Source organism: Symphalangus syndactylus, chromosome 3, assembly GCF_028878055.3.
Source record: "Symphalangus syndactylus isolate Jambi chromosome 3, NHGRI_mSymSyn1-v2.1_pri, whole genome shotgun sequence".
Classification (NCBI taxonomy): Eukaryota; Metazoa; Chordata; class Mammalia; order Primates; family Hylobatidae; genus Symphalangus; species Symphalangus syndactylus.
Genome location: NC_072425.2, coordinates 59,660,361 through 59,675,310, shown reverse-complemented (window position 1 = coordinate 59,675,310; position 14,950 = coordinate 59,660,361).

Sequence of the window (14,950 nt, the reverse complement as noted above, 5' to 3'; positions counted from 1 at the left end):
GATATGTTTTATCTAAAGCAACCTAAATTAACTAATGTAAGTGAACTCCTCTCTTTCCATTTTTCAGTTAGTTATTCTTCTTAATTCCTCTTTTGGTTATCTTTACAACTTTAAAAACTATTTCTTTTGTAGTGTCAACATCAATAACATTCGTTTTCTGCTCTGTAAGTATGATTATTTATTCTATGCATCGTCGATATGTTCGTTCTAAATATTAACAATAATTCAAAACTTCTATCTTAAGTTTTTATGAAATATTATAACTTAATACAAATATTTGTTATTTCCATGATGATTATTGTGATTGGACCTTTAGAGAAGAAAATATAATCAAAACTGCTGCCATGCAAAGCAATGTTAATAGTAACACCAATTCTTATGGGACACTACCAATCTCACTTTAAAGATGAGGATGTAGAGATCTGAGGGGTTCAGAACTTGTCCCAAGGTCTCACAGTATTTAGTAGAGCAAAGTAGACGGCTTGAAACCAGGCAGTCTGATTCTAGTCCATAATATTAACTATTGCACTGTTCTGCCTCTTTAAGCAACAACATCAAATGGATTCTGTTGCCTTCTACTCCATCAATTTCCTGTCACCTGAAATTCTTTGTAGTGCAGAATATATGAAAATGGTTGAAATAAAATGTAAAAATAACCCCTTTGCCCTTCCCATAACCATTGCCCACCCCCAAAAAAACCAACATTGATAGTTTGGTGGGTTGTCTTTCCAGTCCTTTTTCTATGTAGTTTAACGAGCTCACATACTTTACCAATTGCTTGCTTTTTGATTTGGATATCTTCCTGTATGAGCATATAAAAATCTACTACATCCTGTTGAGATAGCACTTTAAAATTCCTTTATATGGATGTACTCTACTGATGGATGTTTGGATTGCTTCCAGTTTTCACTATTACACACAAAGCAACCAACAACATCTTAGTTCATGCTCTTTGGGCACATGTGTTTTTCTCTAGGATATGTTGGTAGCAATGAAATTGCTGAGAGTGTAGGCACATTTAAAATTGTGATAACTCTTGCTAGATTGCTTCCCCTCTACACACAGAGGGCTTTAAAGTGTACACTTCTTCCACGTTGAATGAGAATGTTTGTTTCTTTATAGCACCTTCAACATTTGAAATCATCAATATTTTTACTTTTTGCCAGGCTGATGGGCAAAAAATTGATAAACTGGTTGTTCATAAGTGATTCTTTTATTACTAATAATGTTCACCATCTTTTTATTGACATTTTGTCATCTGTTTGTTGACATTTGTAATTCTGCTGAAAATTGCCTGTTCATAGCCTTTGCTCATTTAACAATTGAGATATGGGCCTCTTACAGATTTGTAAGAGATCTGTATAGTTTGGATAATAATCCTTTATTTAATGCATTGTTTGTATTTTCTTCCAATGGCGTGCTTGTTTTTCAATTTTATTTGTGGTTTCCTTTGTCATACAGAATTTTAAATTTCAATGTAGCCAAATCTGTTAATCTACCATTGGATATTTTAATTAGTATCTCAAAGCCAAGGTGTTTAAAACTGCATTTCCCGTCGTGCCCCCAAATACCTTCTCCTCTTGACCATTTGAAACTTGAGTTTTTTGTTTTGTTTTGTTTTGTTTTTTTATTGCAAGGGCAGTTGGAAAACTTCATGGCCAATGATCTTGTAATTTTTTAAAAAAGTAAGAAGTGTAAAGATATCTTTTTAAATGCAATTATCATGCTCTTCCACGTTGCAGCAGAAAACAGTAGGTTGATAAGGTGGTGTCTTTGCAAGTTCCTGCACTGAAACATTATTACAAATTACTCAGTGTGTTGCCTGGGGATAGGTCCTGCACCCTGATGTTGTCAAACTTTATTTGGTTCTCTTTAGCTCACTAATCTCCAAACCAGACCACTTTTCAGCCCACAGAGACCCGCCTTTTTATTGTGAGCACAGTAAGGGTCGAAAGCATGTGGAAGGAATGGTTCAACGTTTTGCGTTAACCCCAGGGCAGGTGTTCCTTCACGGTGGTAAAAATGGTTCCTGAATTCAACTCATGTTGGAGTGAGGGTTGATAGCAAACCTAAGGGACATGATCAGTTTAAAAAATGGGGTTTCTTTCCTTCCTTCATGGGCTCCTCCATGCCTCCTGCTCCTCCTGACCCTCCCATCTGCCCTGGCAAGGAAGAGAGGACACTGCTTTCTGTCCATTCTTTGCCCTCTTTCTTGGCTTCTATAGCTATGCTTTGGGGACCTCACAGTAACTTCCCAGTGCAGCGCACTTGACTGCACGGAACCTGGATTGACTCAACCCTGTGAATTTCCCTTCCTGAAACCTAGGATGCCATGGAGTCCCCCAACTGACTTCATAAATTTGGTGTCACATTGTAAATCAAGCAGCTGCAGAGTGGCTGGGATATCTGCTTGGTTCTGTTATTCTCTTTACTCCAAAAGGAAACTAACTCCAAAAGGTCAGTAAAATGTGCACATTGCCAGTAAGTGCCTGTATTATTCTTTCCAGGCATGGATCAAAAATATCAGGATCTTTTGCTTGTTAAAAGTAAAATTTTAACTTATCGTAGCTTATCGTAGCTTCATGGAACTCTGGCTAAAGGATAAGGCAATATATCCTTTGTTTGCTTTTGTAGGAAAAGCAAATAAATAAGTGGTATCCTGGAGTTTACTTAGATATCTATTCATCTTTACCATTTAAAGATGTTGGAAACAGTGACAAAAAATAGCTAAAGAGGGTGAAGAGGGTGCAAGACAAGAACTGCTATCCATAACCATTAGGTTGGACATGGGAGGCCACTTTCTTTAACAGGATTTTTCCTATTTCCCTTTCTCATAGAGAGTGTTAGGCTGGGCTATGTTATCCTTACAAATACCCTTTCCCTATTCCCCACCCACAGCTGCATTGTACTCACTTTACATTACACAGGTTCGTTTCTGGCTCTTGCAGGCCTGATAGGGGGCAGATAATCCTCCTGGGAATTGATCTCCATGCTGGGAGGAGGGGAACTCAGTGCCAGAGAGTTGCACACTGCTCTTAAGGGCAGTTCTATAAGTGATGGATGTTACTTCTGCTTTGTTCCTTTTGACCAGAACTGGCCACATGGCCCTACCATGGGGGTTTGGAAATATGGAAGAGCCTATTTGATAAATAGTAAAGGTCTCTGACACACAAGCTGTATCTGAGGCAGACATAAAAAAGATATAATTCCTCCTTTTCACTACTTAATTTTGACTTAGCAACTGTCCCCTTCACACTTCCCCCTTTCTTTTCACTTCTACCAATATCCATAAAATATGCTAAAATCTAATTTTAAATAAAAGGTTAAAAGCCAATATGACTTAGAAGGTGTGTATACAGAAGAATATCTATGGACTATATATAGCTCTATATAAATGAAATTATTCTATCCCAAAATATAGAATTCTTAATTAAAAGTTCCCAACCAAGTTAATTCCCAGCCCCTAAACAGTTTCTAGAGTAGACTACACATTCAGCAGCACAAAACACCTTCACTATAAACCCCCTTGACCAACACTAATTAAATATACAGATTCCTGGTCTCTGTCCTAAATCTACTTACACCAGAATTTCCTGGGGTAGGGCCCATTTTGAAAGAGCACCACACATAATTCTAATAAACACTGAACTTTGAGAAAGGCTAACTTGTATTAATTTTCCCAGGAGCATTTACATATTTCAAAAGACAGCTGAAAGAAGGAAATGTTTCATATGAAGGAGTGATTTGCTAAAAGCTGAGATTCAAACACCAGTGGGGCAGTAGTCTTTGAGTGAGGGCCTTTCTGTGTTGGGCCATACTCAGCATGTTTGCTTACATAGCTATTCAGCTACGTAAAGTTGACATGTACAATATTTTGGGGGTATTCTATAGTATTCTATTTTTGCATTTCCTGGCTCACCCTCATGGAGGATAGTTTCCTATTAATGGCTTTTCCATTTTGCCTGTGGGGTCATCTTCAGTGGTTTTTGTTTTGTTTTGTTTTGTTTCCTATGGGATTCTCAGATCCCTGGAATATGAAAGTATCCCTACAGAGTAGTTTTTGCTTAGTTTTACCAGGTATCCAGTGGATTTCATTTGCTCAGGACAACTTGCCTGAGGTTGGCTTCATGACACATGCAGAGAATTCCTAATTTACACATGGCATGGGCATGCCTTTTTCAGTCCTGTGCATCCAAGGCCAAGGGCAGAGATATACTTCCTTGCTGCTTGGTAGGCCAACTGTAATGTTTGTTTCCTCTTCTTGAAGAAAATAGTCCCTCCAGTCTGCTCAGGGCAAATATCTTACTCCCTCAGGGGCATCAGAATTTCTAGATCTGATCTGATCTCCCCAACACCCGTCCTTTGGAAGCCATGGTATCATCTCTAAGATATAACTCTGTAGCTTTTAATTTCTCCTTTTCCTTCCTGGTACCTGAAGATATTCGTGTCTTTATTTTGAATTCAGCTTAGAATGTTTTTTTAAAAATGGTTCTATTTGATCCACTATGTGTTTGGAGCCAGGCCCGGGAAAAAGTTTATACTTCATGACTCTTCAGTCTGCCATTTCTCCTGAAGTTTTATAAGGTTTTTTTAGGAGGTGCGTTATTTTACATGTAGTTATATTCATTTGTGTTGTGCTGCCACTGCTGTTTTGTTTGCTCTTGAACAATATTTGATGTTAAAAAGGTCTCATTTCAAGCAGAAAACAGGCCATTAGTTACACTCTCTCATGGAACTGAGTTTATTTTCCTCACATAGTTCTCACCACACTATATTGTGGTCGGTTCCAGGCAGCTTTGCCTTCTGCACCGTAGGCTTCTGGGCCCAGTGATCAGATCTCATTAATCTTTTTATCACCAGTTCTGGCACAGTGCCTACAACATAGGATTGGACAGAAGAGATTTGTGCTATTGGTTATTAAATAGAAATCCTTGCTGCTGATGATGATGATGGCGATGAGTGCTACCACAGTAGGAAGGGCCTCACAGAATTCTGGTCCTGGTATGGATGGCTGGAACGTCCTTCTCCGTTTATTGTATTTTTAAGTGCTGTTAATGGCTATTAACTAGTCTGTGTAGATTAACACCTGCTCCCTGCCTGGATGCATACACAGCCATTAGTTGCAGAGAATAGCCTCCCTGAGGGATCAAAAATACATAAAAATTCAGGAAAGGGTTTGTATCCTTTTTCTCAGTGATGGCCTCGGGTCCCCAGGTACATGCTCCGCGACCATCTGCTACAAGCTCTGCCTACCCCTCCACCCACTCAGCCTCACTTCCTCTCTCTCTCCTTCCTATCCTTCCACTCTTCCTCTCTTTTTTTCTCTCTTTTACAACTATAGGTGAGGTGCTTTGCTGAGCAAAACCATAGTAATTTATAATAAATATTCGTTGAGTGAATTCTCTAATTATCCTTAAAAGGACAAAAATACAGTCTGGCTCATTTTTTCATACAAAGGCATCCTCTAATGTATACGTGAATTATAACTGTTAGCATTTACTAACCATATCATCATCTACTGGGTACTTGTTGCTAAGCATTTCACCTTGCACATGACCTGTGAGATGGAGGATATTACACATATGTTGAATCTTACTGGAGGCAGGGAGTAGGCAGAGAATAATTCATTCCAGAGCACGTACTCTGGGAATGGTAGAGCTGAGGTCTGAACACAGCCTGTCTAGCTATAAAGGCTATCCTCCTAAACGTTGTACATGCTTCACGCAGTATCCATCAGCTGAACAAACAGTCCTTATGGAGGGTCCACCAGGCCCACCCACACGGTTGGGATTCTTGTTTTTGATTCAAGAGTGATATAGAGAGCTAGAGAGTGCTGGGCTCCTCTTTCCCTTCCAGACTGGCAGACTCAGAAGGATGAGGAACCAAAGACATTAGTTTTTCTATGGCAAGTCTGAGGCTGACAGCTGGGGCCAATATCAAGGAATTGTGGTCTAAATATCTTGTACTCCTCTTCTGGTTTCTAGATGATGAGGGTAATATTCCAAGGATGTCATGATAGCAATATTAAAATTATTATTGTCAATATTAGAAAGATAAGGCAATAGCCTCAAGAAGAGAATACCCAAGCTAAGTTTCTCTAATAATCCAAAGTCTGTTTTGAGATGCAAGCAAGTCTATTTTACAGTTTAAAAAGAGAGAGAGAGAAAGGAAGAAAGAAAATGCTAGCCTTAACACAGGCTCTGAAGAGGCTGCCAGCCTCTGTGTGGGTGATGTCTAGCACCATAAGAGAGGAAGTTTGGCTAAGGCAGGACTCTCAATAAGAGAGGATGCCTACCTTCTCTGCTCTGGGGACAAGGATCTAGAATATAATTATGTGTGTGTGTTTCTGTGTAGGGTCCATTGAACCAGATATCTATTCATTACAGTCTCTGGCAGCTCTATGTGAATAAAGAAGATTAAGCAGAGGACACGGGGGAGCCTCCAGAAAATTTCTTTTTGAGGAAGCTAACATGCATTCTTTGTCTCTTCTTCTGGCTTAGCTCCTTCCAGTTGGCTGAGATTTAAAGGATGGTTGGAGATCCAGCAGCCATCTTGGACCATGAGGTGAATCACGATGAAGCAAAATGACAGAAAGAGCCAAGATCCTTGTCCTGTGGAAAGCAATACACATCCTGGACTGCTTTTGTTAGACAAGAAAAAACGTACTTTTAGTTTATTTATTTTTGAGACAGAGTCTCGCGGAGTCTTGCTCTGTCTGGCCCAGGCTGGAGTACAGCGGTGCGATCTCAGCTTACTGCAACCTCTGCCTTCCAAGTTCAAGCAATTCTCCTGCCTCAGCTTCCCAAGTAGCTGGGATTACAGGCGTACGCCACCATGTCCGGCTAATGTTTGTATTTTAATAGAGACAGGTTTTTGCCATGTTGGCCAGGCTGGTCTCAAACTCCTGACCTCAAGTGATCCAACTGCCTTGGCCTCCCAAAGTGCTGGGATTACAGGCATGAGCCATCGTGCTGGCCCTCTTAGCTAATTTAAACAACTGCTAATTTAGATTTTGTACCATTTGCAGTTAAGCCTAATTGTGGCTGATCCATCTTATACCAAGTGACTCCCAGTGGACACTACATGGCATAAGTTGGAAAGAATCAAAGCCTACTTAACAATTAAATTGTTTTTTGTGTAGCACAAAACAGACCAGGGAAATCCTGTTTGAACAATGGTGAGGGTGTTCACACTGCTCGAACATTGTTCCCAAGTTGTGATAGAGGAAGAGGGGAACTTCCTTTAACTTTTTCTGTGTTGCTTTCACTTCACACCAACTGTCTTTTGCCAGGTGCCTTTGCTGTTTTGATCAGAGAATGCTAGGTTGCTGATTGTTCCATCTCATGTTAGGTAAAGTGGGAATTTGGTGAGGCCCATTCCTTGCATTAGGGCAGGATGCTAAAACAGTTTTGGTGATGCTGAAAAGCCAGGCTCCATTTCTTTTTCTCCAGAGAGAGAGGCTATGTGGATGAAGATGATGAGGATGGTGGGGGCAAGATGGATGTTCTGGGACAGAAGTACACTTTGCTTTTGGAAAACAAATAGGCCTGTCCTCTTGACAAGGCAGTTCTGCTAAGTGAACCCTGGATAGAAACTAAGGAAACATTTAAGAGTGAATGGAATTTTAAAAATTGCACAATGCAGTGAGATGGCAGTTACACTGAAGGCTTTGCAATTATTCTTGCCAATAGTGAAGGATCTTATCATGATCCCTCTGGGCCAGGATGAAGCCACTTCCTCCACATGGATGTGATGGTATCTCGTGACTTGGCTCCCGAACAACTCCTGCTTAGAAGCTGATATTGCACTTGGAAAAATATTTCTAATGTTTGAATAAGACAATACACTGTGAGTCTTGAAATGGTTTCCCAGCTTGAGCAAGGACAAGGACTTTATTGAAGGATTGTGCTTGGGAAGAAATGATTGGCAATTACCTGCTTCATTATGTCTGCTGCAGCAGCACAAACAAACAGGGCATCAAAGTAATACATGTCTTTAGGTTTTCGATATATGGGGAACATTACATACATTAATAGCAATGGTAGCACTGACCAGATGCTGGATACGTTCTAAGCACTTTACCGACGTTAGCACAGCTGATCCAATAGTCCCACAAGGCAAATTCCATCACTATCCTCATTTCGATTTTCAGATGAGGAAACTAAGGCATGGTTATTAATTTGTCCACAGTTACAAGGTTAGGTTACATACAGTTAGTATAAGATACAGATGGGATTTGAACCAGGGAGTGGGTTCCAAAGTCCAAGCTCTTAACCAGTATACCAGACCATCTGTTGACATTGATTGAATACACACACACTGATATGGTTTGGCTGTGTCCCCACCCAAATCTCTTCTTGAATTGTAGCTCCCATAATTCCCACGTGTTGTGGAAAGGACTTGGTGGGAGATAATTGAGTCATGGGAGCAGTTTCCCCCATACCATTCTCATGGTAGTGAATAAGTCTCACAAAATCTGATGGTTTTATAAGGGGAAACCCATTCTGCTTGTTTCTCATTGTCTCTCTTGCTTACTGCCAATGTAAGATATGCCTTTCACCTTCTGCCATGATTGTGAAGCCTCCTCAGCCACATGGAACTGTAAGTCCATTAAATCTCTTTTCTTTATAAATTACCCAGTCTTGGGTATGTTTTTGTCAATCAGCAGCATGAAAATGAACTAATGCGCACACACACACACACGATGTTGAGGAAACCTAAAAGTGTCAAGTTATCCATCCTCAGATACCGGACAGCTCATTCTTTTTAATAGTTATTGACTGCAACTTGTGCATACATTTTGAATAGTCAAGGTTATTAAGAATTATCCTCATTCTCTAAAATTAGAGTTGACACCATCTGTGTGGCTTTGGACAAGTAATTTAACCTTTCCAAGCCTTGGTTTTCTTATTCATAAAATTGCAATAATAATTCTTTTCCTACAGGGTTGTTAGGATGTTAAGCAAGAGAGAGTATATAAAACGCCTGTCATACGCTTTCAGTATGACAGGCATAGGTCATGTCCTGGAGTCAGGAGTGGAGGCAATATTGCCTGAAGAGGAGAAAGTTAAGAGTGGAAAGAGTGTTTCCCTTGATGCAAAATCCGGATGCCTATCTTTATGGAGGTAAATATAAGTGGTTACCAGAAACAAAAATTGTCCACTTCAGTGGCTGGCCCACGTGAGGAACTCAATAAATGCTGGTTTCTGGCCTGTTGTGGCATTCAAACTCATGGAATGCCACTCCGAAACATTTTTCTTTGAATTGTGCAAACTAGAATGGCATCCAATAACTTTAACAGGTTGATAGATGTCATCATTAGAATTGCAAGAAAGTACATTACATCCTTACCTTGCTTTTTATTCAACATTTCCTTCCACTTCCACATTGTATTCCCCCAGTGATCTTAAAAGCCTTCCACATCCCTGCTTCTGATATGAAGACCAGAGATCAAGTGGTAGATAATGCGTCTATCATATCTTATCAGGCAGTCTTCCAGCAAACTCTCACTAAAGCCCCAGCTTTAGAGAAATAATCCAGTGTAGAATTTGGAGGAAAATTATTATTGCAAGGAGAAATAAAATCAGGAAGCCAAACTTCCCCCCTTTATTCTAACTAGTTAATTATTTGTTATTCATTTGTTTATTCACTCAACAAATATCTATTTAAGTACCTGCAACATATCTTGTTCTATGTAGGTGCTGGAACTACAAGAGATATGGGAACTCCTTTTTTTTAAAAAAAATTATTTATCTCATTTTTCTTACCCCCTTCCATCACAGAAGAAAACCTGATGTCTGAGCTGAATCCTAATCGTGAAGATGCATTTCCACCATTCCTGTCTGTTTTTCTAAGTGTGCTCTTGAAGTTCTGCATTTCCCAGGGTAAGTGGTAGGGTCTTCCAAGGAGTTGGGAAGGAATGGGTAAGCAGGTGGCCATGGCTCTTTTGTCTCTTCTATATTTTGGGGTTTCTCATAAGGATATTTTCAAAGAAAGGGATACACACACACAGAGGTGTTAGAATCAGACAATCCGGTCTAAATTTCAGCTCTGCCAGTGACGCTCTAAGTATGTGACTTTGCGTAAGTTACTAATCTCTATAGGACTATTTTCTTATGGGTTAAAGTGAAGATGATAACAAGTGCCTCATAGAAATACTTTACAGAACTTTGTAGAATGTGGTGAGGATCCAATGAGATAACCTATGTGATAAGTATTTATCACAGTGCCTGGCACATAGTAGGAACTTATTAAAAGTTTATTTTCATCCCCATTTCCCTTATCTCCCTCTTCTTCCCATTCTTCCTGCCTTCCCCTTTCCCTGTCTTCTAATGTCACCTTAGGGGTAGCTGGTGCATGTCTAGATGTTCACAGAGATTGATCTAAGTTGTGGCAATTGTTGTCCCTTCTACATGGACCCACCCCCTTTCCTTGAGTCTCTTGTGGAAGTGACTGCCTGTGAGAGACAACGCCAGCTGGTGGAGGGATTGGGTCCTCTGAGAGAGGCATCCACTTTTCTCAGCAGTAAAAACTGGGATGACCTTGGCTGCCCCACCTTGGGAACTGCACTCCTGGGAGCATCATGATACTGGCAGGAACAATGAGGCCGAGGGTGGGGGGCAGAAGAAATGCTTCTCTTTTTAATTACCTGCAGAGCAAACTCATTGTGAATACTCTCCTAAATGCAAACATGGAGAACTGGTACCTACCGTAGTCAGAAATTTTGAGTGCCAAGTTAACAGGGACACAATTCAAATTGGTTTAAGCATAGAGAGGGAATAATTGGTTAAGGAGCCAAAAATCCACGTGACTTCACAATGGCTGTTTTCAGTCACTAAAACCATGTCTTCAGAATCTGTCTCTCAATCTCAGCTCTTCTTTCTTAGGCAGATCCTCCTCTTGTTGCAGCAAGATAGTCACTAATGATGCCAGGAGTTTTTCTACCATCTTACCAACCACAGCTAAAAGAGAGCATTGCTTTTCTGCTGGTTCCAGCAAGAATTCCCAGACTGAGTCATCTGTCCATCCTGACCCAATCCCTGTAGGGAGTGGGACACACTTGTTCTGATTGGCCAGGCCCTGCTGGAAGGAGAGATTAACCAAATATAGGGTAAATTTAGGTCGTGTTAACAGAAGAAGGGATATGAAGGACACATAAAACAACAAGTGTTTCCTCCAGGCTCAGAACTTTCATGCATTTTCTTATAAAATATCTAAATCTTACAAAGAAAGGACATGTTTCTAGGTATCCTTGTGCCTACAACATGTTTATGAATGTTTCAGGCCCATGAAAAATCTAATTACTAGCCTGTTTGCCCTATCAAATTACACAGTGATAAAATAATGAAATTAATATCAGTTTTTGCTTCACCTATGCAATTATTAAGTTATCTGGATAGAGCTTTGTTTCCAACTCATAAATAGCTTAACTTGGCAAGCATCAAAAAACATTAGGAAGCCATGGGTGATGGTTAGTTTTTGTTTATTTTTAATTTTTTTGTTGCTTTTAATTTCATCACAAGAGATGGTTAGTTTTATGTGTCAATTTAGATAAACTATAGCACAAAGTTGTTCAACCAAACAGGAATCTAGGTCTTCCTGTGAAGGCATTATGTAGTGGTTAGCATCCACAATCAGTGAACTTAAGTAAGAGATTGTTCTTCAGTGTGGATGGGCCTCATCCATAAGTTGAATAGCTTAGGGGAAAAAGACATGGTTTCTCTGAGGGAGAAGAAATTCCACCTTTGGACCACAGAGTCAGCTCCTGCCCAAGAGTTTCCAGCCTGCCAAGCTGCCCTGCAGATCCACAAATTGCACAAACCCACCCTCCTTCCTCCAGATATACAGTAACATGGCCCATACTGAGGTTTCAGTTGACATCTATGACGGTGGTGCCATAAGATTAGAATACTGTATTTTTTTACCGTACCTTTTCTATGTTTAGACATGTTTAGACACACAAATACCATTGTGTTATAATTGTCTACTGTATACAGTAGAGTAACATGCTGAGAGAAACAGGGTATACCATATAGCCTAGGTGTGTAGTAGGCTATACCATCTAGGTTTGTGTAAGTACACTCAGTGATGTTTGCATAGTGACAAAACTGCCTAATGATGCATTTCTCAGAATGTATCCCTATTGTTAAGTGACATATGACTGTATACACACATACACACACGTATGTGTATACATATATGCATGTATTTGTGTATATAGATATAAACATATCTCCTACTGGTTCTGTTTCTCTGTTAGAACTGTGACTGATAGACCATAGAATGTTAAAATGTATTCTGTAGTTGAAAAATGACATTGGTCATGCTGTCGGTGAGATTCAAGTCAAAGTTGAGGCACAAACCCATTCTCCTTTAGTATGCAAGTTGTTTAATATGCGTGCACCTATAGCGTAGTTGCTGAAAAAACACATTTTCCAACAATGGTACCACTTTTTATGGGCCCCTGAAAAACAGTGTCACTGCAATACTTTAAACAAATACTTGATAATACTTGAAATATAGCACCTTTCTACTGAGGAAGTTAAACTACTTTGCAGGAATGATCTCATGATCTACATGTGATGCTAATGAGGTAGGTGGCAAATATGATCAGCCCCACTTTATAGATGGAAATTGGGACACAGTGGATGTGACTTGGCCCAAAGCAGTGTTGAAACTCACTAACAAACGAGGAATAGAAAAAGGAGTTTTGCAGGCTTCAAGCCTGCAAGGTTTTTCAAGGTGTATTCTCTCTATCCCTCCTATGAGAATCACTTGGAATTATTAAAATCCAGATTCCTGAACTCTGTCCTAGATGCACTGAATCAGAATTCTGGCATTGGGACCAAAGAGTCTGCCATGTTGGTGAGCTTCTTGGGTGGGTCTTGATATGGTAAAGTCTGAGAACCACCTTGTTAGGTGTAGCTTTTCACCTTGTCTATATCTCAGCTGTTTGACTTCATAAATATATAAGTTGAAAAATTTAGGAAGTAAATAACTGGCTTTTCTGGGTCAATTAGGAAAGAAAAAAATCTAAAAGAAAAAATACTGGTTTACTTTTTTAAAAAAGCATACTTTTCTCAAACTCCGTGCTGGGAGAACCACTACTCTAGAACTCAGGATTAAGAAACTCACTCAAAACCGCTCAATTACATGGAAGCTGAATGACCTGCTCCTGAATGACTACTGGGTACATAATGAAATGAAGGCAGAAATAAAGATGTTCTTTGAAACCAATGAGAACAAAGACGCAACATACCAGAATCTCTGGGATACATTTAAAGCAGTGTGTACGGGGAAATTTATAGCACTAAATGCCCACAAGAGAAAGCAGGAAAGATCTAAAATTGGCACCCTAACATCACAATTAAAAGAACTAGAGAAGCAAGAGCAAACACATTCAAAAGCTAGCAGAAGGCAAGAAATAACTAAGATCAGAGCAGAAGTGAAGGAGATAGAGACACAAAAAACCCTTCAAAAAATCAATGAATCCAGGAGCTGGTTTTTTGAAAAGATCAGCAAAATTGATAGACCACTAGCAAGACTAATAAAGAAGAAAAGAGAGAAGAAACAAATAGACGCAATAAAAAATGATAAAGGGGATATCACCATCAATCCCACAGAAATACAAACTACCATCAGAGAATAGTATAAACATCTCTATGCAAATAAACTAGAAAATCTAGAAGAAATGGTTAAATTCCTAGACACCTACACCCACCCAATACTAAACCAGGAAGAAGTTGAATCCTTGAATAGACCAATAACAGGCTCTGAAATTGAGGCAATAATTAATAGCCTACTAACCAAAAAAAAACCCAGGACCAGACAGATTCACAGCCAAATTCTACCACAGGTACAAGGAGAAGATGGTACCATTCCTTCTGAAACTATTCCAATCAATAGAAAAAGAGGGAATCCTCCCTAACTCATTTTATGAGGCCAGCATCATCCTGATACCAAAGCCTGGCAGAGATACAACAAAAAAAGAGAATTTTAGACCTATATCCCTGATGAACATCGATGCAAAAATCTTCAATAAAATACTGGCAAACCAAATCCAGCAGCACATCAAAAAGCTTATCCACCATGATCAAGTGGGCTTCATCACTGGGATGCAAGGCTGGTTCAACATACGCAAATCAATAAATGTAATCCAGCATATAAACAGAACCAAAGACAAAAACCACATGATTATCTCAATAGATGCAGAAAAGGCCTTTGACAAAATTCAACAACCCTTCATGCTAAAAACTCTCAATAAATTCGGTACTGATCAAACGTATCTCAAAATAATAAGAGCTATTTATGACAAACCAACAGCCAATATCATACTGAATGGACAAAAACTGGAAGCATTCCCTTTGAAAACAGGCACAAGACAGGGATGCCCTCTCTCACCACTCCTATTCAGCGTAGTGTTGGAAGTTCTGGCCAGGGCAATCAGGCAGGAGAAAGAAATAAAGGGTATTCAATTAGGAAAAGAGGAAGTCAAATTGTCCCTGTTTGCAGATGACATGATTGTATATTTAGAAAACCCCATTGTCTCAGCCCAAAATCTCCTTAAGCTGAGAAGCAACTTCAGCAAAGTCTCAGGATACAAAATCAATGTACAAAAATCACAGAGAGCCAAATCATGAGTGAACTCCCATTCACAATTGCTTCAAAGAGAATAAGAGACCTAGGAATCCAACTTACAAGGGATGTGAAGGACCTCTTCAAGGAGAACTACAAACCACTGCTCAACGAAATAAAAGAGGACACAAACAAATGGAAGAACATTCCATGCTCATGGATAGGAAGAATCAATATCATGAAAATGGCCATACTGCCCAAGGTAATTTATAGATTCAATGCCATCCCCATCAAGCTACGAATGACTTTCTTCACAGAATTGGATAAAACTACTTTAAAGTTCATATGGAACCAAAAAAGAGCCCGCATTGCTAAG